Source organism: Macrobrachium rosenbergii, chromosome 56, assembly GCF_040412425.1.
Source record: "Macrobrachium rosenbergii isolate ZJJX-2024 chromosome 56, ASM4041242v1, whole genome shotgun sequence".
Lineage (NCBI taxonomy): Eukaryota > Metazoa > Arthropoda > Malacostraca > Decapoda > Palaemonidae > Macrobrachium > Macrobrachium rosenbergii.
In genome coordinates this window covers 31,538,407-31,549,599 of record NC_089796.1, presented here as the reverse complement: position 1 = coordinate 31,549,599, position 11,193 = coordinate 31,538,407, and positions in this window count along the sequence as shown.

Genomic DNA, 11,193 nt, shown 5'->3' with positions numbered 1-11,193 from the left:
TGAACCAATAGGTAGTAATATTATATAAGCATACTACAATATATCTCTTTTGTTTAGGTTTTTGACTATTTATAACGTCTTGATGATTATTTAAAGAAAATTTATACCAGTTTTGTATATCCTATCGGCCAATATCAGTATAGCCCTTATATATATATATTCATGGATATTTGCTGATTAATATTTGGAAATATAAATAAGTCCCAACTCAATGCTGATTCTTTTATAACTATATATACACACATATATATGTGTGTGTATATATATATATATATATATATATATATATATATATATATATATATATATATATATATATATATATATATATATATATATATATATATATGTATTTATGATTTACATTATATATATATATATATTCAAATTATATATACCAATATATATATATATGTATATAGGTATTTCGCTGCTGTATATAGTTATATATATATATTAGGTTAGCGGCAACCTTATATAAATCATATATATATATATTTATATATATATTATAATATATATATATATATCTATATAGGTCCTGTCCCGTTATATTCAGATATATATATATATATATATATATATATATATATATATATATATATATATATATATATATATATATATATATATATATATATATATATATATATATATATATATATATATATATATATATATATATATATATATATATATATATATATATATATATATATATATATATATATATATGTATGTATGTATATGTGTGTATATGTGTATATATATATAAAGTCATATATATATATATCGTTATATATATATATAGTTCAGTATGTACCTTATATATAAAGCTCAATTTTACCTCACGTATTTTCAGCCATAAATGCCTTCTAGTTTCACAACAGTAGAAGTGATCCATGAGTTGAGTACTCCTAGAGGTAGTAACAGTGATCCCTCTAAAAAGCTCAATAATCATGTGAAATATCAAACTAATTTTATTAGAACAAGTGTGAGGCATTAACATTTTAAATCTGAAATATTCTTTAAGGGGATCATTTTCCTAAGTTCCACCTCACCCAATAATCTTTAAAAATTCGATTTGCTGAAAAAAATTCTACTGGCTTCGTATAGGGTTCAAGAATCTTCTTATTACATGGAAATCTATTATGAGCTTCCTTACTCTTAAAATTTACATATATCCGGGTTTCTTCTAGTTATGGCCTAAAATGTGATAACAATAACTATATACCCATAAAAACGTTTCTTTCCAGCGCAAATGATTTAGTCTGAGTATAGTTTTTGCGATATATATGGGCCTGATAACTGTCTTATAAGTTTCCTTTGAAATTAATGTATAATGTCAATAATATCCAATCGGCACCTCCATTTTAGTTATTCTTCTTGACAACTCTCTGCGTCATACCATGCTTTCCAGTACCTCCCTAGAGTTGCTATTATTCATCAAGCTAGAAGGACACGTTTTCATGCTCATCATTCTTGACTGAACTCTACCATTTTCTGAATGGTGTTTTTTGTTTTTCACCGTGCCTAAAAGGTCCAAGAGTTCACTTCATCCTTCTAGAATGCGGAAAAGCCTTGTGGTTCTTTCCAGGCCTGAAGTAGAAGAAAAGTTCAAGAAAATTAGTGCCATAGAGGGGAATGGAGCCGGAGATTCTGATGTCAGCTGTCTATGCCCATCAAACAGAATAGGCAGCAGATCTCTGCTGACCAGAGACCAACCACATCCACCTCAAATGCCTTTTTCTGTTGTTTTGTCACTCATCTTCACTAAGGGCAAAGATATTTTAGAAAACCAAAAGCTGTAGCTCACTCTGATACTATTCAAGATCCTGAAAATAAAATGATCATAATAAGTGAAGCAAGACTTGATGACTTGTCTTACTTGAATCATGAATCCCCTAATTGTGAATGTAAAGTAATTCCCAGGATCCATTTGGCAAGGGATGGATTCTAGATTTCTAATAAAAATATAGGCAACTATGATTCCTAGAGTAATACCTTGCAGCAAGATCAGACAGGGGACTACTAAAAACCTAAAATTTATAAGAATGTATCTTAGGCACATAAATAATCAATCTAATATTCTTATTTATAATCATTTTGCATTAATTTTACCCAATGCTTTAAAAATTAAAACCATAGAATTAATTGTAACACAGTCTTTGAAGTCCCTTTTACTTTTTTGTAACTAAAACTTCCCTCTCTCGTGTTCTCAAAACATAAGTTTTTCGCCTTTAAAATGCATCTATATCCCTTAGTATTGGACCAATCTAAATGAAATTTTAATATATAACATGGGGAAACATGGTAGATTAAAACAAATATATATTTTTAATATTTTGAGTTTCTGATTTTTGGCAATTTTTTTCTGTAATTTTTCCGGGAAAATTTAAAATAAAAAAAAAAATCATATCTATAAAAATAATTGAAAAATAAAATCCCCGGCTTTGTGTCGAAGGTCCATATGTGTTTTATACCTGGTTCAAATCTCATTCTAAAATAAAAAGCAAAGGAGGAGATGCATTTTGAAAAATGGCCATTTTGGCCTGAAAAATGCTCAGCGTCCACTCTAAAGGTAACAGTCACTGAAAAATTTTTTATTTCCACTTGAAAATCAAACTAAGTTTATCACAAATATGATATATATCAACAACCTGTCGTTAAAAAGGGGAAACTCCATCAAACCCTTAACTGTTTTCCTAGCCTTAATTCACATCAGCAAAACTAAAGGAACAAAACATGTTTATCACTTGCTTTACGCACACAATTAATCCTATTCACTCATGTTCAATATTTGAAACACTTTTTTTCAAACACAAAAATTTATTTTTAAATTCAAAATTCATAATTAGAATTCACAATCTGAAAAATGTACTATTACTTGAAAAAATACAAAATTTTATTAATTCTTAAGTTAAATTATTAAACAAAACTAAATAACAAAACTTTAATTTATCAAGAAATTAAGTTAATCAAGCAAAATTTAAACTATGAAGAATTACTCAAGATTTGAAAAGAAATCTTAGTAAATGAAAATTAAATCAAGTATGCAATGGTAAATTTTGAAGAAAAATTTAAAATGCTAATTAAATAAATGTTAAATCACTAAAATATAAAATGTGAAAAATCAAGAGATTACAAACACAATAACACAGAAAAATACACAAAAGATTTATCAATAATAATTTCACTAAGGCAAAATTTCCCTAATATGGCTTATTATACCATGGTAATAATAAGTAAATTTCACTTTACCTTACACAAGCTTGTGAAAACTTTCACAAAATTGCACCTGCTTGAGACATACAAAAACATTTTTTTTTTGTATGGCTCCATTACAACATTTCCTACATTCAGATCTCAAAAGCTAAGATATTAATCTTAGTGACCAGTGACCACAAATATTTTACGTTAAAATTTCTCTCTTTTGAAGAGAGAGAGAGAAAGAGAAAGGGAGGGAACCAAAACTAACGGTCTCTGAAATCAGAATGAGCAAACTTTAGGATTCCAGTGGGAAACTAAACAACCAGATGACGTCAGAACAATATGTGATCAGAGCAACGCAATCCTACAAAACATGACGTAATCAGTTGAGATATGTGCATTTACTCTCAAATAGGCATATGTGATTCGAGCAGAAAATTGTATGGGACGAAGCTCAAAACAAAGTCTCAACACAATCAAAACAGACGGCAGCTGGCAGCCACAAATGGCACGCTTTCAAAACAACACGAAGAACCAAAGTTGGTTTACAGAACAGTACATGAAACATCGCTGGAAACCATTTGTCTTTTCTGCGCTTTTATGAGACAAAACCTCAGATGACTGTTAAAATTGCCATTCCCTCACTCGTTAAGTTATTTGATGTTATTTTTGAGATCTGACAACTAAATATGACACTTCAAAATCATCATATACATAAATAACTAAAAACAGAACACAAAATTGCTGGGGACAAAATGTGGATCATCATACCTCCCCCAGACGTTATTATTAAAATGTATTACCAGTTTTAAATTATGCTGTTAAGTTATCCAAATCACTAACTCTTTTGAGATCTGACACTACACTACATACAATATTTCAACAATTATTATTATTACACATAACACATGATAAATAGAAGAGTAAATATATCAAAACTATAGGATGATATACATATTACATGGCAATATCATGAAATTCCTCCCCTTGAGGGTTAGTTATCCCGGATTTGATTCCAATGATTCACAAAGGAATAAATAATCTGCAATTACATGGTTCTTTCCAAAATTGTTCTCTATCTTTACACAGCATGATTATGAAATCAGTCAGGGGGGCTACTATGGCAGAGAAATTCGGACAGAATCGCCGATAAAATCCAGTCATGCCCAAAAATCTTTGTAGTTGTTTCCTGGTAGTAGGGGGGTTAGCCTTACAGATACCTTTGACATTAGCGTCAACAGGAATGAGAAGGCCTCTTCCAACTTCAAATCCCAGATACTGAACAGTTGCCTTTCCAAACTCACTTTTTTGTAAGTTGATTGTTAGTACTGCTTCCCGTAGTTTCTCGAACACTTTCCTTAAGACCTTCAGATGTTCATCCCAAGTATTAGAATATATCATAATGTCATCAAGGTATACACCAACTCCTTCTATGGATCCTAGCAGTTGATCCGTCACTCATTGGAATGTTGCAGGTGCATTCATCAGACCAAACAGCAAAACAGAGTATTGATACAGTCCAAAAGGAGTAATGAAAGCTGACAGCAACTTAGCATTCTCATCTAAGGGAATTTGATAATATCCTTTCAACAAGTCTATCTTGGAAACAAATTTGACTTGCCCAAAATTATCAAGTAATTGACCAAAAAGAGGCAAGGGATAATTGCCAGCCACACCAATGGAATTCAGTTTCCTATAATCAGTAAGCATCCTAAATGAGCCATCTGGTTTCTTCACTAACACACAAGGAGAAATATAATGACTTGAACTGGGTTCTTCTAATCCATACTGCAACAAATACTCCACTTTTTTCTTCAAAACATCTCGATGAGGTTTTGTGAAAAGCGATAAGCTCTCTGTTTAAAGGTTTTCCATCTTCTCTGATCTTTATCTCATGCTATGTCAGATTGGTACGCCTAGGTACATCTGCAAAATTTTTTGGGAAACTTCAAATTATCTCACTTAATTCACTACTTTGCTCAACACTCAGATGTTTTAGTTTATCTTCAAATTTTTCCAATATTGAAGAATTGTTCATCTTGCTTTTAGCTCCCAATTCGTAGCCACCATCGTCCTCTGCAGATGAAGTTGTCTGTGTTATTGACACTGTTTCAGTTTTAGCCTCTGAGAAGTAACTTCCTCTGTCGTTTCCTTCTTCCTGGTGTTTCAGTTACATAAGTTCGATCACTTAACTTCTCTATTATTTTATAGGGACCTTGAAACTTGGTAAGGGGAAATCTTTTCACTGGTAAGAACACTAGAACTTGCTGTCCTGCACTAAAATTCCTTAGTTTAGTCTTAGCATCATATCTCCTTTTTCATTTTCTCTTGACTTATTTTCAGATTTTCTAAAGAGAATTTTCTCATTTCTCTTAACCTTTTCCACAAGTTCTTCGCATATTCTCCTTGGATTTCCTCTTGATTTTCTTCCCAATTCTCTGCAAGAATCTTCAATGGACCTCTCATGTCTCGACCAAAAATCATTTCATTTGGTGAACATCCCATACTTTCTTGATAAACATTCCTAACTTCAAACAACTTCAAGAGTAAACCAGCATCCCATTCTCTTCCTGATTCATAACAATACTTAGTTAACATACTTTTCAATGTCTGGTGGAACCTTTCCAAGGCTCCTTGAGTCTCTGGATGATAAGCAGTTGATAACTGTTGTTTCACTCCTAACAAGTTCATCACATCCTGGAACAATTTTGAAGTAAAGTTCGTTCCTCTATCACTTTGCACAATTTCTGGTATTCCAAACTTGGAGAAAAACTCCACCAACTTCTCAGTAATTTCCTTTGCATTTATACTTCTTACAAGAATAGTGTCAGGATACCTTGTCACTGGACACATTAATGTTAACTGATATTCATTTTCTTTCTTTGTTTTTGGGAGCGGCCCAACCACATCTATAATCACCTTGCAAAAGGGCCCTCCTCTAACTTCTATGGGTTGTAGGGGACCTTTCTGAATGGTTTCATTTGGTTTTCCAGCTATCTGGCATGTGTCACACTCTCTGCAAATCCTGCTAACATCCTTGTGAAGTCCAGGCCAGAAAAAAAATACTTCATAATCTTCTCAACAGTCTTCCTGATTCCCACATATCCAGACTCATGCTCTACTGCTACCACTTGCTTCCTCAATGGATAAGGAATAAAAATTTGATGATATTCGCCCCAGTCAGCATTTCCTGGTATTTCTGCAGGTCGATGCTTCCCCATTAGCAATCCTTCCTTTAGATAATAACAGGTATGAGTTTGTTATATCCATTCTTGATCAACAACTCTGAAGAACAAATCAGCCAATGTTGTAGCCTTCTTCAGCAAATCCATTAGCTTCTCTCTTGTCACTTGACCAACTTCAAGGACTGAACTCTCCATATCTGCTAACTCTGTTACTGTAGTTTCACTACTATCATCAGGAACACTCTGACTACTCGGAGTCTCTTCAAGAACAACAGGATCCTCTTCTTCTTGGGAAATCTCTTCATTACTAACACTAGGGGAAACTTCATTTTCCTGGAACAGCTCTTCTAAGCTCAAAGATCCTTCACTTGATCTTTCTTGTGCAGGTAAATCCTCAGTTTCTTCACTTGCAGATATAGTTCTCTTCATACTCCTGGTAGTTACACAACTTGGAAACAGGTGGGGGTTTTTCTTCTCTAAATCTACGGTAGGACTAATCCTTAATGGTTTGTTTGTCACTACAGGACAAGGAACAAATGGCACACCACCTATTTCATTACCCAGTAAAACATTTACACTTTCAACAGTTAGTGAGTCCTTTACAGCAAAATGAACATTCCCTGTCAGCAATTCACAGGACAGGTGCAAGAGGCATATAGGAGTTGCGTCTTCTCCTCCTATACGCTTGAAAATAACTGAGTCTCGGGTAAGATTCTTCTCCAACTGCGGGTGAGCACCACGAACTAACACAATATGGTTACTCCCCATATCACATAATTCCTTGACTGGTACCTGCACATTCCCTCCTTGAGTTACCAGCGTATCTTCATAGATATATGGCTTAAAAGCCTCCAAGCTGTTCAGCCACTCACTGCTTGAGGTTACATTTCCACTGGTTGCTAAACACTCTGCTTGCTTAGTCTCATCCTTCCCAACCATCTCAGTCTTCCCCACACTGCTCATCGTAGTTTGTTTCACCTGGTTACCTTTAACCACTTGGCCAACTGGCTTTGTCTGCTGTTGTGTCTGATAACAATCTTGACTCTAGTGTCCTGCTCTTCCACACTTGAAGCAGATAACATTAGTCTTCTGTCTTCTGTATCTGTCTTGAGAAACCGAATGATGAGGATTTAACATTAGATTGCTGAGGGGTATTACCTGGCTTTGTACTGGTACTGCCAGTAGAAGGATTCCCAGTACTAATGTTCCTGAAATTTGGTTGAGACCTAAAACCTGTGTATTGTTGGTTCTGGTATTTGACATTATAGTTCCTTTTGCTACTTATAATATAATCTTCACTCAATGTAGCAGCTTTGTCAAGTTTCTTAACCTCTCTCTCTCTCTCTTAAATAGGCTCTTATGTGTTCAGTAATTCCTCTAAGACATTGCTCTAGGATTACTAACTCCTCAAGTTCGTCTGTAGATTTAACTTTAGCATCCTCGAACCTTCCTTTGAAACATCTAACTTTGTAGGTATAATCCAAGAAAGTCATCTTGTCATCCTTTCTCAAAGATATGAATCTTTCATTGTAATATTCAGGGTCATCTGGTAAACTTGTAGCACATTACGTTTGAGTACCTTGTAATCTACACTGATCAGCTGATAAGGCTAAATAGGCACTTCTTCCTTTGCCAATGAGAACACTCTGTATCAAGATTAACCATTTATCTTCTGGCCATCTCATACCTGAAGCCACTTTTTCAAAGTGATCAAAAAACTCATCTGTACACTTGCACCCTTACTAAATCAAATACAGGCTCTTGAGTACCTTGGATAGGGTTAGACGGTGTTACAGGTAATGTGGATCAAGCTTTTATTAATTCCACCTCCCGTTCATGTCTTGCTTTTTCTCTTTCTTCTCTTGCTCTTTCTCTTTCATTTTCTGCTGCTTTTTCTTCTTTTCTTTCTTTTCTTTCTCTTTTCTCTCTGTCTTCTCTTTCTCTTTTAGACTGCATCTTCAGCTTAATCAAACTTTCTTCTGCTTCTATCTGTCTAAGCTCTGCTTCTGCATCAATTTTCTCTTTCTTTTACTCTTGCTTATTTATAAACTCTGCCTCAGCTGCATTTAATAGTTCTTGTTCCTCTCGTAACTCTTCATCTATTTTACCTGAGCCCATCAATGCTTGGATTGCAATGCATCTGATTTGTGCCTTAATCATACTATTAGACACATTACCCCCACATGCCACTACTAAAACAGTCCACTGTGCCTCATTCAGGTTGGATTCAGATAACTCTTGGATGGAATGAGCTGCTGAAAACTTCTGAACATTGAACAGAGCCATTTTCTCTAAATTACTCAACTAAATAATTCACAATATAATGTAAAAATAACTATGTGGTTACTCTCCTATCAAAATATACCCCTAACACTACCAATATAAACCATAAACCAGAATAATATTTTTTTTGTTCCTGGGTCTGGGCACTAAAAAATATTCTCTATTGCCACGAAGCATACCAAGTGCCATGTTATTACACAACTGTTCACAGAATTCAAAAATTTACCTCACTTCAGCCAGATACCTGAACTTTCACAACAAAAAAATTATGACTGAGTACTCTAAAGGTAACAGTGATCCCTTAAGAAGATCATTAATCATGTGAAAAATCAAACTACCTTTATCAAAACAAGTGTGAGGTATCAACAATTAAACGAGAAATATACTAGAGTAAAAGGGCATCACTCCATCAAACAACTTCAACTGTTTCCCTGGTCTTAATTCACTTCAGCAAAACTAAAGGAACAAAACATGTTCATCAATTTGCCTTATGCACACAATTAATCCTATTCACTGGTGGTCAACAAATGAAACACTGTTTTTTTTATTTTAAATACAAAAATTTATTTTTAATTTAAAAATTTATCATTAGAATTCACAATCTGAAAAAATTTACTATTACTTGAAAAAATACAAAATTTTATTAATTCTTAAGTTAAATTATTAAACAAAACTAAATAACAAAACTTTAATTTATCAAGAAATTAAATTAATCATGCAAAATTTAAACTATCAAGAATTACTCAAGATTTGAAGAGAAAATCTTAGTAAATGAAAATTAAATCAAGTATGCAATGTTAAATTATCAAGGAATATTTAAAATGCTAATTAAATAAATGTTAAATCACCAAAATATAAAATGTGAAAAATCAAGATTGCAGACACAATAATGCAGAAAAATGCACAAAAGCTTTAACAATAATAATTTCACTAAGGGAAAATTTCCCTAATATGGCTTATTATACCATGGTAATAATTAATAAATTTCACTTCACCTTGCACAAGCTTGTGAAAACTTTCTCAAAATCGCAACTGCTTGAGATTCACAAGAAACACTTTTTTGTATGGCTCCATTACAACTTTTCCTACAGTCAGATCTCAAAAGCTAAGATTAATACCAGTGACCACAAATATTTTATGTTAAAATTTCTCACTTTTGAAGAAATAGAGAGGGAACCAACACTAATGGTCTCTGAAATCAGAATGAGCAAACTTTAGGACTCCAGTGGGAAATGAAACAAGCTGATGACGTCAGAACAATACTTGATCAGAGCAATGCAATCCTACAAAACATGACATAATCGATCAAGATATGTGCATTTACTCTCAAAAAAGGCATATGCGATTCAAGCAGAAAATCGCATGAGACAAAGCTCAAAACGAAATCTTAACATGATCAAAACAGACGACAGCTGGCAGCCAAAAACAAGACAAAGAACGAAAGTTGTTTTTCAGAACAGTACATGAAACATTGCGAAATCATTTGTCTTTTCTCATGAGACAAACCCTCACCCAGCTCATTTACCATTCCCAGCTTGTTAACTTGGCATTTCTCGCGACGACAAGCAAACCAAAACATTACACACGAAATCACTAGTACAGAACACATGTTGCTAAGGGACGAAATGTGGATCACATACTACGTTATTATTAAAACATATTGCCAATTTTAACTTACGCTGTTAATTTACCCAAATCACCAACTCTTTTGAGATCTGACACTACACTATATATGGTATTTCAGCAATTATTATTATTATACATATGATAAATAGAAAAAAAATATATCAAAACTATAGGATGATATACACATTATAATGCAATGTCATGAAAATATATACAGTATATATATATATATATATATATATATATATATATCATATATATATATATATATATATATAATATATATATATATATGCATATATATATATATATATATTTATATATATATATATATATATATATATATACATATATATATATATATATATAATATATATATATATATATATATATATATATATATATATATATATATATATATATATATATATATATATATATATATATATATATATATATATATATATATATATATATATATATATATATATAGTATATATATATATATATATATATATATATATATATATATATATATATATATATATATATATATATATATATATATATATATATATATATATATATATATATATATATTATATATATATATATATATATATATATATATATATATATATATTATATGACATCAATTAATATTTTTCATGATGCAAATATCAATTGTAACGTTCAACGATCTTTATTCATAAATAGTATACGCATGAACGTGGATATCATATAAGATGCATTTACAAATATTTTCCCTCTTTCTATCTATCTCTCTCTGTCTTCTCTGGTTATCTCTCTCACACTATATAACGCCTATCTCTCTATCTGCATCGTTTTAAAGTTCATGCCCGTGAATCTCACTATTTCACTGCTATCA